Source organism: Lepisosteus oculatus, unplaced genomic scaffold, assembly GCF_040954835.1.
Source record: "Lepisosteus oculatus isolate fLepOcu1 unplaced genomic scaffold, fLepOcu1.hap2 HAP2_SCAFFOLD_160, whole genome shotgun sequence".
Taxonomy (NCBI): domain Eukaryota; kingdom Metazoa; phylum Chordata; class Actinopteri; order Semionotiformes; family Lepisosteidae; genus Lepisosteus; species Lepisosteus oculatus.
Window position 1 is genome coordinate 105421 of NW_027167705.1, and position 15142 is coordinate 120562.

The window sequence follows — 15142 nt, forward strand, 5'->3', positions numbered from 1 at the left end:
TCTTTATTACAGGGGTGCTTTTATGAAGACAGAGTCATGTTCAGGTACTTTGCTTGATGGAGGAAGCTCATTTCGGACTCTGTGATCTGCTCACCTGGAAAGGTCTGCTGTACTACTACAAGAGAGAAGTAGAGTCTGGAAGAAGGGACAATTTTATGATGCTTTGGAAGATAATGTTTTTTTTTTCTTTGAAATCGAAATGAATCAGAATATCAGTGCAAAAGACAAACTCTTGGTTTGGTTTAAAGAGATATGGTTTTAAAACAGACAAAATGTTGAAAACAGGTGTTTCTTACTTTTGGAAAAGAATGGACCGGGGGTAATATTTTACTAGTTGCAGTACTGATCTCACTGGGTTACAGTCCTGCAGTATCACACCAGGGCCAGTGGTGCAATGGATAACGCGTCTGACTACGGTTCAGGAGATTGCAGGTTCGACTCCTGTCTGGCTCGGGTCGTTTTTAAACGCATCGGGCTACTCCCTAAGTAGTCTGTGCTACTTACTGCATTGTAATCGTACCCAGTAAGAGATTTCCTTCATGTAAATGAACTGCACCTGACAGCTTTAGAAAAACACCTGGGCTCAGTACGGTGCTGAGAGCTCAGCGTTGCTGTTCTAATTAGCACGCACTGCATCGGCTATGAGCCCGAACTTTTTAATTATTCCGATCAGTAAGTCAACACGTAGTCCACATGAACGGTAGAAATATTCTCTTGTCTGTCTCTTGTTTGTATAGAACTGAATGTCCCTGACAATGTACTGTTAGTTTTAATTGAAGAACGGCATTTGTGTTCAAATATACCAGACAAGTTTATGTAACTGCTCATGCGACACTCAGTTGTAATTAGTCAAGAAATAAAGTCGAACAACAGCTGCGGGTTTGATTCTGAACGTATGAGATTGCAGCGCCTTTTACTTCCATTGACAAATGATAGAGATTCGAAGAGAGATCCTTCAGACCAGCAAGCAAACCCACGGCTATTTCGGTTTTCTATCTAGGCTACGTTGGTGTCTGCAATAGCATACGTTGGTGCCGCAGGCTTTGGGAGGAAAACCTGCAGGATGGAAAGGTGATCTATAGCCTCATCTCTAGAGATGTTTTGTTGCTGTGGCATGTGTGTGACCCATATTAAAAAAAAACAGTTTGTAAAACGAATATCGAAGCTGCCTCTAAATCTGCAAATGAAGATAAGTCGATAAACCACTTGTTTTTCGTATAACTAGACATATATTCATTTGTTACTGATTTCATTCATTGAGGACGGATACAATAGAGGTACAGCAATTCACTGTTTGACATGTCTGGTACAGAACCTACAGAACCTAGCAATCAGAAAACGGGTGAAACTGTCTTTAGACTCAGCATACAGTACCGAGGCCCCCCATGACCAAATAAAGGCTAACCTCGATAATCAGCCTAAAGAACGCAGACTACAGCAAAACGACTGACTTTGAAAAGGGAATGAACCTCCGGAAGGAGTAGTGGAACTAGCTTGAGATGTTTTTCCGGACCCCTAACTAAAAGCCACCGAGAACCAGCAGCGGCGTCGACTCCTTTCGAACCGGGATCCTTCCGCAGCCACGCAGTTCGTGGTGTCCTAACCCTCCCGTATCTGATTTTGGACCAAGCACATCAGGGGAGAGCGCGAACGCAGTCCCCCACTACCAGAAATTATGCAGTCGAGATTCCCACATTTGGGGAATTCGCAGGGGTCAGCACAGCCGGAGTGCAATGGCCGAGCCTCGCCCTGGGTGAACCGATTTCGATTTTTAAGAACTTGATTTTCTTTTCACAAAAAAATACAGGACATCACAAATCAGAAAGCTTTACATTAATATACATACTTAAAACAGTATATATGATCACATCTCATTACATTTTGACACGGTAACAGTTACATAGCAACAATTTTCTTTTTTTCTGGTGCAAATCACATTCTTTACTTAAACATGATAATGTTTTTCAAAGTTTCTTGAGATATTGACCTATGCTCTCTATTTCCCACAGATTTTCTGCTTCCTCCCTCCCTTCTCTCCACAGATCTCTGAGGTAATAGTTCTCTCAGGTGATGAACAGGGCCAGGCTACCTGCTGCCTTGAATGGGACCTCTATGCCTTTGAACAGCCCCATGTTCCTCACTCTCCACAGGGCGTCTTTCCCACTGTTCACCACGGCCCAGATCCTGTCAAACATGTCAGGAGGAAGTTTGACAGGAGAGATGCCGTATATGACGAAAGCAGCGGTCAGGGTAAATTGGGGCGAGAGAGCCTGCAACCAATCTTCAAACTGTGCCCAGAAGGCCTTAGCAAAAAAGCAGGACCACAGGAGATGGGTCACAGTCTCCTCCTCGCCGCAGCCCACCCTAACGCAGCGAGGTATGGGGGTGAGGCCCCTACGGAACAAGAAAGTTCGTACCGGTATGAACTGGTGGACGACACTCCAGGCAAAATCTCTGTGAATGTTGCACAGAAACTTAGAGGATGTGTGTTTCCACACCTTCCTTGTTTGGGCTGATGTTAAAATGCCCACAGGGGTCTGCCTGTTGTTCTGGGGTGCAATGAAATCTTCCAGTTTTTGAACTGGACATCTCGGAGGGGAATATGGCCAATTGGGTGAGATCTTAGAAAACTTTTAACTGTCCCATAAATTGCAGGGCATGTGTCAGAGAGTGGGACGTCCAGCTTGGGTCTGACACCCCACGCTCTGAACACCTCCTTACCTACCCAGAGCCTGGAAAAATAAGTCCAGGTACGCGCTGCAGGTGCTGTTGCAAAGCCTCTCAGCACAGAGGCCAGGAAAATGCACAGCAGCTTCGTAGCAATATCTGGGACAGACTTCCCCCCTGAGGGTAGCGGCCTGTACATTATTTCCCTTCTGAGTCTTTCCTGCTTCCCACCCCATAGAAATTGAAACATCAATCTCCTCAGCACCGCCGCAACACGGTGTGGGATTGGGAAGGTAGAAGCCAGAAACTTCAAGACAGGCAAGAGCTCGGCTTTGATGACCAGCACCTTCCCTGTCATGGTGAGGTCTCGGTCCTTCCATTGCATCAGTTTTTTGTTTAAGATTGGCAATTTGTTCTGCCAATTTACTGTTCCCATCTCTTCTCCAAAATACACCCCCAGGACCTTAATTCTCTTCTCTTGCAGCCTGAGATCATGTCCTTCTTTTGGCTCCCTCCAGTTCTGATAAAAAATCTCACTCTTAGATTTGTTAATTTTTGCGGAGGAAGCCAAAGAGAAACGCTCACAACACTGCAGAGCTCTGCTAATTAAGGCATTGTCAGAGAGGAGCAGGGTGAAGTCATCCATGTATAGAGATGTCTTTACCTCTCCTCCCCCACTTCCAGGCACTGGTATCCCATTAATGGCCTGATCCTGGCGCAAGGCACAGGCTAAGGGCTCCATAGCCAAAACGAATAACAAGGGGGATAATGGGCAGCCCTGCCTCACCCCTGAACAGACTTCAAAGGGGCGTGATCTATTGCCATTAACCATTACTCTGCTGTTGCTACCTGTGTACAGCAGGTTAATCCACTTTCTCATGATGGGGCCAAACTTCATGTGCTCAAGTACCGATGTTAAGTACTGCCGGTTTAGGCGGTCAAAGGCCTTTTCTAGGTCTACACCTAAAATGCACAGAGGGAGGGAGCGATCCTCTGAGTACAGACAGACATCCCTCAACAAGGCCAGGTTGTCGCTCATCAGGCATCCTGCTATCCCACAAGTCTGTTCTTTCCCTACCAGTGAGGCCACTACATTTTGTAGGCGCAGGAAAAGGGCTTTGGACAGGATCTTAGTGTCCACGCCTAACAGGCTGAGGGGTCTCCAGTTCTTTATGTCATTCTTTGCTCCTTTCTTAAACAGGAGAGAGATAGTGCCTTCTCTTAAGGAGTCAGGCAGCAATTCTGTCTTATAGCTTTCCTCGAATAGGAGCAGTAGCGGATCCTGAAGCAGATCCCAAAAGGTGCAGTAAAATTCTTTAGGGAGCCCGTCAGCACCCGGAGTTTTCCCCTTCTGTAAGCTCTCCATAGCCTGTCTCAGCTCTTCTACTGTCAAATCCCTCTCAAGTACTTCCCTATCTTCTTCACTCAAAACGTTTGCTAGCTTTGAGGTAAAAAAAAGAATTTCTTTATCCTTTACCTCTGTAGAGCTGTACAGTCTTGAGTAGAAGGCCTCGGTGCAGGAGAGGATAGCACTCGGCTCTGTTCTCTCTCGTCCCTCCTCATCAACTACACTTTCCATGACAGACTTGGAGCCCACCACTTTCCTGAAAAAGAAGCGAGTACACTTTTCATTTTCTTCCAAGAACTGCACTCTGCTTCTTAACAGCACTCCTCGACTACTTTCTTCGGCTATGCTCCCGATGTCCTTTTTTAAAAGGGTGATATCCTCGAGCACATCGAAGCCACTGTGCAGCATCGTGTAGAGACGCTGCAGCTGCCTCTGTTTCCTGGCTAGCACTCCTCTCCGTCTGGCAGCAGCCTTCCTTCCCTCAGCCATGAAAAAGGCCTTTGTCCTCACCTTCACCTCCTCCCACCACTCTCCTACTGACCCGTACAGACACTGCAAGGACAGCCACTGTGATAGTTTCTCCTTGTAGCGGGATACTACCCCCTCGTTCTCTAGCAGCTTTGTGTTGAGTTTCCAGAGGCCTGGGCCAAAGACAGTCCCGCCCTGGAGTTCCACTCTACACCCTAAAGCCTGATGATCTGAGAAGAAGACAGGCTGAAGAGTGACCCCAACAACTTTCACTCTCTCTGAGACAAAGCAATAGTCAATTCTGGAGCTGCTATTCCTCCCTGACCATGTATCCTGCTGTTGTGGGATATATACATCTATATGTGTCTGAGAGTTTAAAGTCTTGAACTAAGTTTTGCAGGGCCAGTGAGCTGGAATCCAATTTTATCGGCGAGCTAGACTGCCTGTCTGTGTGCTCTAAGATACAATTAAAATCCCTTCCCACTATCACGTCTGTGCTACATAACAATAGGGGGGAGAGTGCCTTGAGTAGCTCCACCCTTCCTCCCACGTCAGTAGGACAATACACATTGATTAGCCGCAGGTTAACGGTCCCCCATTCCACATCCACACAAAGCAACCTGCCATCTATGACCCTCTGAATACTTTTCAATTTGAAAGCCCATCCTTTGAAAAGAATGGCCACGCCAGAGGCTCTGTTGTTATTGTCCCCTGACCAAACAGAAGGCCCTTTATCCCACCTATCTTCAAAGGTTTTATACCTCTCTTGATAGGCTAAAGCACACTCCTGCAACATCAACACATCTCCCTCTCTCTGCTGGAGGTAATCAAAGACAGACTGGCATTTAACTCTGTCATTGATACCTCTGGTGTTAAGAGATATTATGTTTAGATCCATATTACATAAGAAAGTGGAACCAGTCTTTACAAAACACATTTCTCTTCGGTCTCACCTGTTACCTTCTTCTTTTTCTTTTTCTTCTTACCAATTTCCTGCCAGCCATCCTCTGAATGAGCCTTCATCAGGGTGGCAGCAGTAAAAGCATTCACGGAGTCCATTTCAAGGAAGGGGGTAGAGGGAGGGGTGGAGGGGTTCCAGCTGTCCCCATCGCCATGCTCTCCTTCCTCCTCGCTCGGGGAGAAAACAGAGTCATTTTTCCTTTTCCTCAAGTCCAGCTCCTGGGAGCACTGAGGGGAAAGGGGTGCAGCCGATGCACCAGTCTCCTCTTCCCCCTCACCCACCAGCTGCTGCAGATCCTCCGTGATGGACTGGATGGAGGAGAGGAGGGCATCTGTAGCACTTGCAGAGTCTGAGAAAAGCAGCTCCTCTGAATCCTGGGTATCCTCGCTGGACCCGCTCCACCGGGGGGCCCCACACTGGCCCTCGTTCTGAGGAGCAGGAGTGGGGGAGGGGTCCTCGCTGTTCTCGGGGGTTTTCAAACCCTCGTGCTTGTCTGGTGCAGTCTGCGGTTGTGGGAGCGTAGTGGATTTCTCTTCCACCGGCCCCGGAGCCACAGCAGGACTGATCCTGGCTGGAGGCTGAGAGTCTTTGTCCAACAAGGGTTCTTTGTTTGACTTGTTGTTTGCTTTGGCTTTTCGGGCTGGTTTGGCTGAAACAAGCACTGCCTCATCCTTTCTCATTTTGAGTTTATTGGCGTAGGCGTGAGGGCAGTTCTTAAAAACGTGTCCTTCCGAACCACATAAATTGCACTTTGGCAGCATTGAACAGTCAGAGGCTAAATGTCCCTGTTTGCCACAGGTCTTGCAGCATTTCACAGTGCAGGACGATGCCAGGTGTCCCACAGCACCACAGCGCCGACACACCTTTGGTTGTCCCACATAAAAAACATAGCCATTGCAGGCGCCCAGCCGGATTGTAGAGGGCAGGTGCCTTAAGCCTCCATTTACATTGTCCGGTAGCAAGCGAACCTCGAATTTCCTTGCTCCTGTTTTTATACCGTCAACATCTCTAACCTCAGTTCCATGGTGGACGGTGCAGTACTGCTTAAGCCAGGTGTGAATGTCCTCCGTCTTTGCCAGTTCCGAGAACATAACAACATGCACCGTTTTCCTCTCTCTCTGTGTCAGAGGCTGCAAGTTGATCTTCTCAAGGGCAGGAACTTTCCCTTTTTTTGCCTCAAACACATCCACACATTGTTCAAACAGAGAATAGGTAGCAAAAACAACCTCAAATGCTTTCTGACCTGGGAGAGCGAAAATGAAATCCAAGTGCCGAGGTTCAAAGCCAAGTTCCTTCTGTAACACTTTTCTGCTGAACTGCATACGATCCATGAAGAGGTCATCCAAAAGCTCAAAACGTACAGCATTCTTGCGGGATCCAAAGGTTGCCATCTCAAACTGCAAAACAAACACTGCTTCCACAAAACAAGAAAACAATCCAACTACTCTAACTACAGGCTGATCAAGGTATCTCCCCTGCCAGGTAAGCCGAGAGCCGCAGGCGATGAGCCCGGAGCTGAACGGGCCCCACTGGCTCGTTTGTAAGGCCAGGTGCATTGCCAACCACGACCGGCAGGGCAGAGGCTTTGAAGGCGGCCTGGGCTCCTGCAGCTGTGCTGCCACGCACTCTGGTTTCTCTTCATCTCGTACAAATCTTTTGCCTTTTACTAAAGATTTCCATGGAGAGGAGCATGAATGAGTTCCATACAATTTTTGTGCTTCCCTGCCTTCGGGTGGGGCGCAGCTGGGCTGGTCAAAGAGAGAAAACAAAATCGCTCACAATCGCTCTTATTATGGCGACTGTGGCCGTCTGCTCTGTGAGTCCTCGGTCTCCGCCTGTCTGATTGGCGCTCTTTTCTTTGGGGGGCGGGAAGTGTCCGGCCGCAAATATGAAGCGTTACAGCAACGACATGCCATGAGACGATTGATAACGATTTCCATAGGATCCCCGCGGTTGCCTGGCAACCGTCAGCTTTGCGCAGTGGCAGTATCGTAGCCTGTGAGGTATAGCCGAGGCGCGATTATTGCTAGTTGAAAACTTTTCCCAATACCCCGCTTCCGCCTGTTTGCAATACAATCGGCGAAAACAATTTTCGACAGTCTCGTCAGAGACTGAGCAAGGTGTTTAAAGACAGATTTTGTCATGGTAACATCATGGTAGAAAGAAACAAGCTTCTTACGTCTCAACAGAAACGCTCTTTAGCTCTTTCAGCGTTATGCAGAGAACAGCGTCTGTCGAGATCACTTTTGAGTCAGCGCGAAACGCCATGTGCTGTCAGTTTGATTTCATATTGCTCGTAGGGCGCCCGGCTTTTGTCTGTCAAACGTTAGGTTGCGCTTCTTCATGCTGCATCGTCGGCATGAGTGGAGCTTTTTAATTGTCTGTACTTGTCTTACTGCGCCCCATAAGAAATCGTTTGTCCCCGTTCAAAAGAGATTGTGCGATGTCCTGCAGTGTTCGCAAAGCAAACCTTTGACAGTTTGAAAAGAGGAATTTATTCTGCTTCCTGTGCGTGCAGTAGTTACAAAGTTGAACGTCTTTACACGATCTGCTGCAGTTTTCAGTGGGCGGGCTTTGTCAGATGGCTTGGAAAAACGCACTGTGTTTCTGCTCGGGAAACATCATGAGCAGTGTCCTGCATGTTTTCTGTGTATAGCTGTCTTTTAACGCATACAGAATTCATTCGAAATCATTGATTTCTCCAATTAACAAGGGACCTCCCTTTTTGAACCTGCGAGAAGCATTCTTTCAATGTAACAGATTTACTCCGAGGAAAGGCAGCATGACATTGAGAGTAGCTCAAGCTTTCAGCACCCGTATCGGGCTGCGTGTATGCAGACACCGCTCAGACTCCCCTGTAAGATTCTCCCTCACTTCTGTTGTGCAGTGCTTTACCTCTTTCAAAAGGCTTCACTTTCCTAGTCACATTCCAAGGCTCATCGAACCCGGGCTGTTTCCTCCAGCGGTATAGTATTGCAGTGAGACAGCACGATGCCTGCAAGACTATGTCACGCTAAACGCCACAAATTGTGTTTGTCCGTTCGTGTCAGTCGTCCTGCAGCCACGGGAAGTGGGACACAAACATGCTGCAATGCTTTCAGGACGTTAGGATTTGTTTATGCAACATCCGAGAAGAGTACTTGTGGCTTGAATGTGAACTGTACGTTCCCGCCCCCTTTCCTCTGTAGTGCATGAGTTCCTCCCGGCATGCCCTTCGTCATTGTTCTGTCATCTTGTATTTAAAGGGTTGTATTTCTGCTGCTGAAAATAAGCAACAGTTTTCTCACAACGCCCTTTGTTCCCGACGGAGCCCTTGTCTGTCATGAAATTCTTCAAAACCTCAAGCTAGAAGAAGAAGAAGACGACAAATATGAAGCGTTATAGCAACAACATGCCATGAGACGATTGATAACGATTTCCATAGGATCCCCGCGGTTGCCTGGCAACCGTCAGCTTTGCGCAGTGGCAGTATCGTAGCCTGTGAGGTTTAGCCGAGGCGCGATTATTGCTAGTTGAAAACTTTTCCCAATACCCCGCTTCCGCCGGTTTGCAATACAATCGTCGAAAGCAATTTTTGACAGTCTCGTCAGTGCGTGACATAGTCTTGCAGGCATCGTGCTGTCTAACTGCAATACTATACCGCTGGAGGAAACAGCCCGGGTTCAATGAGCCTTGGAATGTGACTAGGAAAGTGAAGCCTTTTGAAAGAGGTAATGTCGACGCTTTTTTAACAGAGCACCAAAAAAGCGTCTTTTTTGAAGGCCCGGGCACTGAGCATTGTTGGTTTAGTGGTAAAATTCTCGCTTCCCACGCGGGAGGCTCTGGTTCAATTCCCAGCCAAAGCAGTGGCTTTTGCAGCGAGCTGCTCCATCACTTGCATCCCCTTGCAACTCGCAACTGAAAACCCACTGAAGCTAAGCAGGTGTGAGCCAGGTCAGTACCCGGATAAGGGTGAGCTACAGGGAAAAACAAAGTTTCCAGCTGGAAGCGGTGTTAATGGTGCCGGCGGGGGGGCGCTCACCCTGAGGTCTGTGTGGGTCCCAATGCCCCAGCATAGTGACGGAGACGCTGTGTTGTAAAAGGGCGCTGTCTCTTGGATGAGATATAAAACCGAGGTCACAGCGCTCTGTGGTCATTAAAAATGACCACCAAAACCTTTGACAAAAGCTCTTGGTAATTGATGGTCTTCAATAATGCTTCTCCTTTAGGTACATTTTAAATCAGCTGAAAAATGCTGTGAAATGGGGGGGCACTTCACGCCAGTGTAGGATTTGGGTTACAAGAACCATAAAACTGCACGAGAAAGCCCGTACACTGAATTACACGGCTTTCAATTCAAAGGAGGGCAAAAGAAATTCCCTGAGTTCGATTTTTTGCAGCACAGAGAGGATTGCTGTCGTGAGGCTGGTTAGCTCAGTTGGTTAGAGCTAATAACACCAAGGTTGTGGGTTCGAGTCCCGTACAGGCCAGGTCCTTTTCTCCTCTCTTACAAAAGCTGTTAGGTTCCTTTCCGTGGTGAGATGGGTTGTCATGCAACGCTGCTACATAGTGCCGACAGACAATTAAATGACAAAAATGAAGAGAGTTAAAGCAGCTGGAAAGATTTTCTTACAACTTTTGAGCTGACACAGTTTTGGAAAATGTTTTCTTCACGCTGCACTGTACCACATAGGCAGCCAAGAGTCTCCAAAACAAAACAGAATTGACAGTCATATAATGTCCATTAACCCCGGTTTTAAACACAGCATCATGTCTGCCATCATAAGAATATGAGTCCAATATTTTAGAATATAGTCAGAATGTCTTCTAACCTTACCTGTGGTGTCTTTAATCCCTATTGCTCAATGCATGATGTACGTACTGCATACATGTGTCTTGAGAATGAGGAATGGGCCCCTGAGACATTTACCTGTTTCACAAATGATCGTATATTACTAGAGATTCTGTTTGGGATTCAGATGTGCATTCGGACAGCAATTCCTTTCAAGAAATGATACGTTCTGGATGAGGTAAAGGTGCTGGAACACTGTATTTAGGATGTATTTGCAGTGATTGTGTCTCCTGCTTCAACACAGTGATATATAGATGTGCTCCTGTAATTTATTGGTACATGCCCAGGGCAGTAAGTTGTCTGAGGATTTATTTCCAGACGGCATAGAGCAGTGAAGCAGTGAAGTAGTGCAACACACTGGATCATTATATTATTAGAATCTATTCTACTTAAATTATTACATTATACACAACTTGAGCTCTCAGCACCGTACTGAGCCCAGGTGTTTTTCTAAAGCTGTCAGGTGCAGTTCATTTACATGAAGGAAATCTCTTACTGGGTACGATTACAATGCAGTAAGTAGCACAGACTACTTAGGGAGTAGGCTGATGTGTTTAAAAACAACCAGCGCCAGGCAGGAGTCGAACCTCCAAACTCCTAATCCATAGTCAGACACATTATCCATTGCACCACTGGCCCTCGTGTGACACTGCAGGGCTGTAACCCAGTGAGCTTAGCACTGCAACTAGTAAAATATTACCCCCGGTCCATTCTTTTCCAAAAGTGAGAAACACCTGTTTTCTACATTTTGTCTGTTTTAAAACCATATCTCTTTAAACCAAACCAAGAGTTTGTCTTTTGCACTGATATTCTGATTCATTTCGATTTCAAAGAAAAAAAAAACATTACCTTCCAAAGCATCATAAAATTGTCCCTTCCTCCAGACTCTACTTCTCTCTTGTAGTAGTACAGAGGACCTTTCCAGGTGAGAAGATCACAGAGTCCGAAATGAGCTTCCTCCATCAAGCAAAGTACCTGAACTTGACTCTGTCATCATAAAAGCGCCCCTGTAATAAAGAAATTAAATCCGAAATCAAGAGGGCAGTTGCCTACTGAAGTTCAAGAAGTCATAAATTTTAACCTAGCAACATATTAAAGGCTGCATCTATACAATTACGATTCTAGAAATGCTCACCAGATTACGTTTTAAGAAAGAACTGCGCCTCAGGTTCCGCCGAGATCTTAACTCAGATGGCAGGATTCAGAGTCTGGAGTGTGGAATGATGGCGCACGGAGGGTCCACATACAGTGGATCCCTCAGTGATCTTCGTGTTCAAACCGCCAGCGTGTGACTCCCCTATCCCCCTGACCTCATTGCTCTGCTCTCGCCTCTGTGCAGCTGAGCCCGACTCATGGTAAAGTGGAAAAAAATATGCCCTCAACGTGAGATTTACTCTGGAGTGAGGATAGTTGTTACCTTCTTATCGTTGAAACGGATGTATGTGATGTGGCGACTAGGTTCTTCTCCATTAGCAGGCTTAAGGTTAAAGAAAAAAACATTGCTGACTTCTTTTTTTTTTGCCAGCCGCGAGCGCTGATTAGCGAGGTTTGTATTTCATGTTTTGCAAGTTGCATCCATTTTAAGAAAAACAAGTCGTTCAAGACAGGAAATGAATACTTGCATTTAATAAAGTCTAGACGTATGCGGTTGTCCATAATGACCAGTTCTGTTCGAGAACACAGAACAAAAAAAGGCACCGCTGGGATTCGGACCCAGGATTTTCTGTTTACTAGACAGGCGCCTTAACCAACTAAGCCACGGCGCCCTGGGAGTGCTGTCCTTTTGCAGCCACTTGGACACACCACTCAGACACATCTGCATTCGGTGTGTGCTCCGCCTGCTCGCTGAGCAAGTTGCCACCTTTACATACAATAGCAACATCGACACCAAGAGAAAGGATGACAAATGGCTTTTATCTGGAACTTTTCATGTCCAAGGAGCTCAATGTGCTTTCTGTGTACAACAGGGCCACTGAACTCCACACTGGCCACTGAACCACAGCAGTGGCTTGCTGGCTTGACATCTCCCAAGGAAAATGTTGAAATCGCATGTGGAACAGGAAAATGACCCTCGAGTATGAGGGAAAAAAAAGAAAAAGATCAACTGGAGTGCGCCAACCCATGTCAGGACAGCCCAGTTTCCTAGACGAGGTGGCCGAGTGGTTACTGTATGCTGAGTCTAAAGACAGTTTCACCCGTTTTCTGATTGCTCGGTTCTGTACCAGTGCAGACATGTCAAACAGTGAATGGCTGTACCTCTATTGTATCCGTGCTCAATGAATGAAATCGGTAACAAATGAATATATGTCTAGTTATACGAAAAACGAGTGGTTTATCAACTCATCTTCATTTGCAGATTTAGAGGCAGCTTCGATATTCGTTTTTTTGAATATGGGTCACACACATTCCACAGCAACAAAACATCTCTAGAGATGAGGCTATAGATCACCTTTCCATCCTGCAGGTTTTCCTCCCAAAGCCTACGGCACCAACGGCGACCCCTGCTGGCCGGGAGAGCAAAAGCTTACAGCACCTGGTATTCCCAGGCAGTCTCCCATCCAAGTACTAACCAGGCCCGACACTGCTTAGCTTCCGAAATCAGACAAGATCGGGCGTGTTCAGGGTGGTGTGGCCGTAAGCGAAAGCCCCAGCGCCTGACTCGTTACTTGAAGCTGTGTGTGGCGGGGGTTCCGTGCCCCCCGAGCGGGACTGAAGGATCGTTCGTGTGCAACTCTTTGGAAAGGAGCTGCTTTCCAAATCGCATTGCGTGCCTGGATGTTGGCGAATGCGCTCCCTTGTGTTGGCTCATCCCGCACTGGAGGAGGACAAACAATCTGCACGGAGGAGCACCAGGCAAGTCTTCACCAGACAAAAACCTCCAGTGCACAGCACTCTGGAAACATTTCGGGGCTTTCGCGTGTTTATTTCAGCACGTAAAGCGCACCGGGTCAACACGTCGGCCGGGCGCGCGGTGCCTCCGCCCTCTTGTGGCCTTGCGGCGTCAGAGCAAGAGGCTCCTTCTCGCTGCCCTTCCGCTGTGTTGCAGGGCCCCGAGAGGGAACCCGGAGTGCGCACTTTGTGGGGGGCGGGGGACCGCGTTCGCGCTCTGCCCCCGGTCTCTTGCGCGAGTACTAAATCTCACGGACAGGGGGGCCTCGTCATTGATTGTTACAGGTGAGACGGGGATTAGGAGGAGACCCCGACTGATGGGTAAAGGGGAGCACTAACACCAGAGGGACACCCCCGGCGTCTCTTTTTGAGAGACGCCCTGGGGTTTCCTAATGGCCAAGGAGGGTCGGGACCTCGGTTTGACCTCTGTTTGTGCAGCAGAGTGTCGCCATCAGGAGGCTGGGGCGTAAGAGAGCCACACAGCCCGCAGGGTGAGCGCTCCCTACTGGTCCCAGTCACACCTCTTGCAGGAGCAGCAGCAACCGGAGCTTTTCCGGGGTGGAATCTCCTATCCGGGTGCCGGCCAGGCTCACACCTGCTGGGCTGCCCCGGGGGTGAGCCCAGTCGAGAGTCGCAGGGCCAGATCTAGTCACCGGGGAGAAACGATACAAGTGAAGGATTGCTCGGCTCTCGGCACTTGAAAAGACCGACAAATGTCTCGTTCCCGCCGGAGCTGAATGTACCCGCATGTGTGGTGTCGTCTTCTTCCCCCGCCCCGCTGTGTTTGCTGTATTGTCTCTGAAGCCGGCCCCCCCGAGACGAGACGGGCTGTTCCTGTGCCCCAATTAACACTTTACAGGTGCCATTCCCCGGCATTGTGGCCATTGTCGGTGCTCACACGCGATAAGATAAGGCGGAGGAGAGCGGGGCATGCCCAGCGGCAGACATTCAAGGAGGGGGTAGGGCGAGGTGAGGTGAGGTGCGACACGCCGGAGCCCCGACGCAGCTAATGCGGAGCACTTGTTGGACTGGCATCGAAAGGACGTGTGCGCACGGAGCGAGCCTTCCCTGCGGCGGAGCGTGGGAACTTTCTCCCCCCCTCCCGCTGCAGGAGTTGTGTGCACTGCAGCGGTGCCGAGAGAAAAGCACAGAAGGCAGCAGGCTCTGGAGAGCAGGTAAGAGACGGAGCCTTGTGGGCAGGCGAGCAGGCCCGTTTTTTGGAAATTGCTGAAAAGGTTTGTTCGGTGTGTGGCAGGCGCACGTCGCGAACTTGCGTGGCGATCTGCCGGTCTGGAGTTATGCAAATGAGGCCGAATTGCATCCCGGGACATGCTGCGAATGCGCAACGGCGACTGCAGATGTGTAGGAAACGGCGCGCTCGTTTTCTCGTTTTGCCCACACTTTTGAGTGTTAGTGTGGCGTGTGAGTGTGTGAAAGAGTGGGCCCAGCAGGAGGCGGTGGCGTGCGGGGCGAGGAGGTGGCCTAGGCTGCGCGATTTGTGCTGTGGGTGCGGGCCGCTTGCAGGGGCCTGTTTAACTCATGCTTACCTGGCAGGGGAGATACCTTGATCAAGAAGGAGGTTCACCCAGGGCGAGGCTCGGCCATTGCACTCCGGCTGTGCTGACCCCTGCGAATTCCCCAAATGTGGGAATCTCGACTGCATAATTTCTAGAAGTGGGGGACTGCGTTCGCGCTCTCCCCTGATGTGCTTGGTCCAAAATCAGATACGGGAGGGTTAGGACACCACGAGCTGCGTGGCTGCGGAAGGATCCCGGTTCGACAGGAGTGGACGCCGCTGCTGGTTCTCGCTGGCTTTTAGTTAGGGGTCCGGAGAAGCATCTCAAGCTAGTTCCACTACTCCTTCCGGACGTTCATTCCCTTTTCAAAGTCAGTCGTTTTGCTGTAGTCTGCGTTCTTTAGGCTGATTATCGAGGTTAGCCTTTATTTGGTCATGGGGGGCCTCGGTACTGTATGCTGA

At 48.7% G+C, this 15142-nt stretch overlaps 6 non-coding genes across 6 annotated transcripts; 4 read left to right on the forward strand and 2 right to left on the reverse strand.

Annotated features, from left to right (window-relative positions):
* Window positions 1-1635: 1635 nt before the first annotated feature.
* Window positions 1636-1805, reverse strand: LOC138226678 (U1 spliceosomal RNA). Its single transcript, XR_011184637.1, has one exon. It is a non-coding gene; the product is annotated as a U1 spliceosomal RNA (small nuclear RNA).
* Window positions 1806-7066: 5261 nt separating this feature from the next.
* LOC138226693 (U5 spliceosomal RNA) lies at window positions 7067-7183 on the forward strand. Its single transcript, XR_011184650.1, has one exon. It is a non-coding gene; the product is annotated as a U5 spliceosomal RNA (small nuclear RNA).
* Window positions 7184-7413: 230 nt separating this feature from the next.
* Window positions 7414-7555, forward strand: LOC138226690 (U4 spliceosomal RNA). Its single transcript, XR_011184648.1, has one exon. It is a non-coding gene; the product is annotated as a U4 spliceosomal RNA (small nuclear RNA).
* A 1340-nt stretch (window positions 7556-8895) lies between these two features.
* Window positions 8896-9037, forward strand: LOC138226689 (U4 spliceosomal RNA). Its single transcript, XR_011184647.1, has one exon. It is a non-coding gene; the product is annotated as a U4 spliceosomal RNA (small nuclear RNA).
* A 3759-nt stretch (window positions 9038-12796) lies between these two features.
* Window positions 12797-12915, reverse strand: LOC138226668 (5S ribosomal RNA). Its single transcript, XR_011184630.1, has one exon. It is a non-coding gene; the product is annotated as a 5S ribosomal RNA (ribosomal RNA).
* A 1788-nt stretch (window positions 12916-14703) lies between these two features.
* On the forward strand, window positions 14704-14867 carry LOC138226674 (U1 spliceosomal RNA). Its single transcript, XR_011184634.1, has one exon. It is a non-coding gene; the product is annotated as a U1 spliceosomal RNA (small nuclear RNA).
* The last annotated feature ends 275 nt before the right edge of the window (window positions 14868-15142 follow it).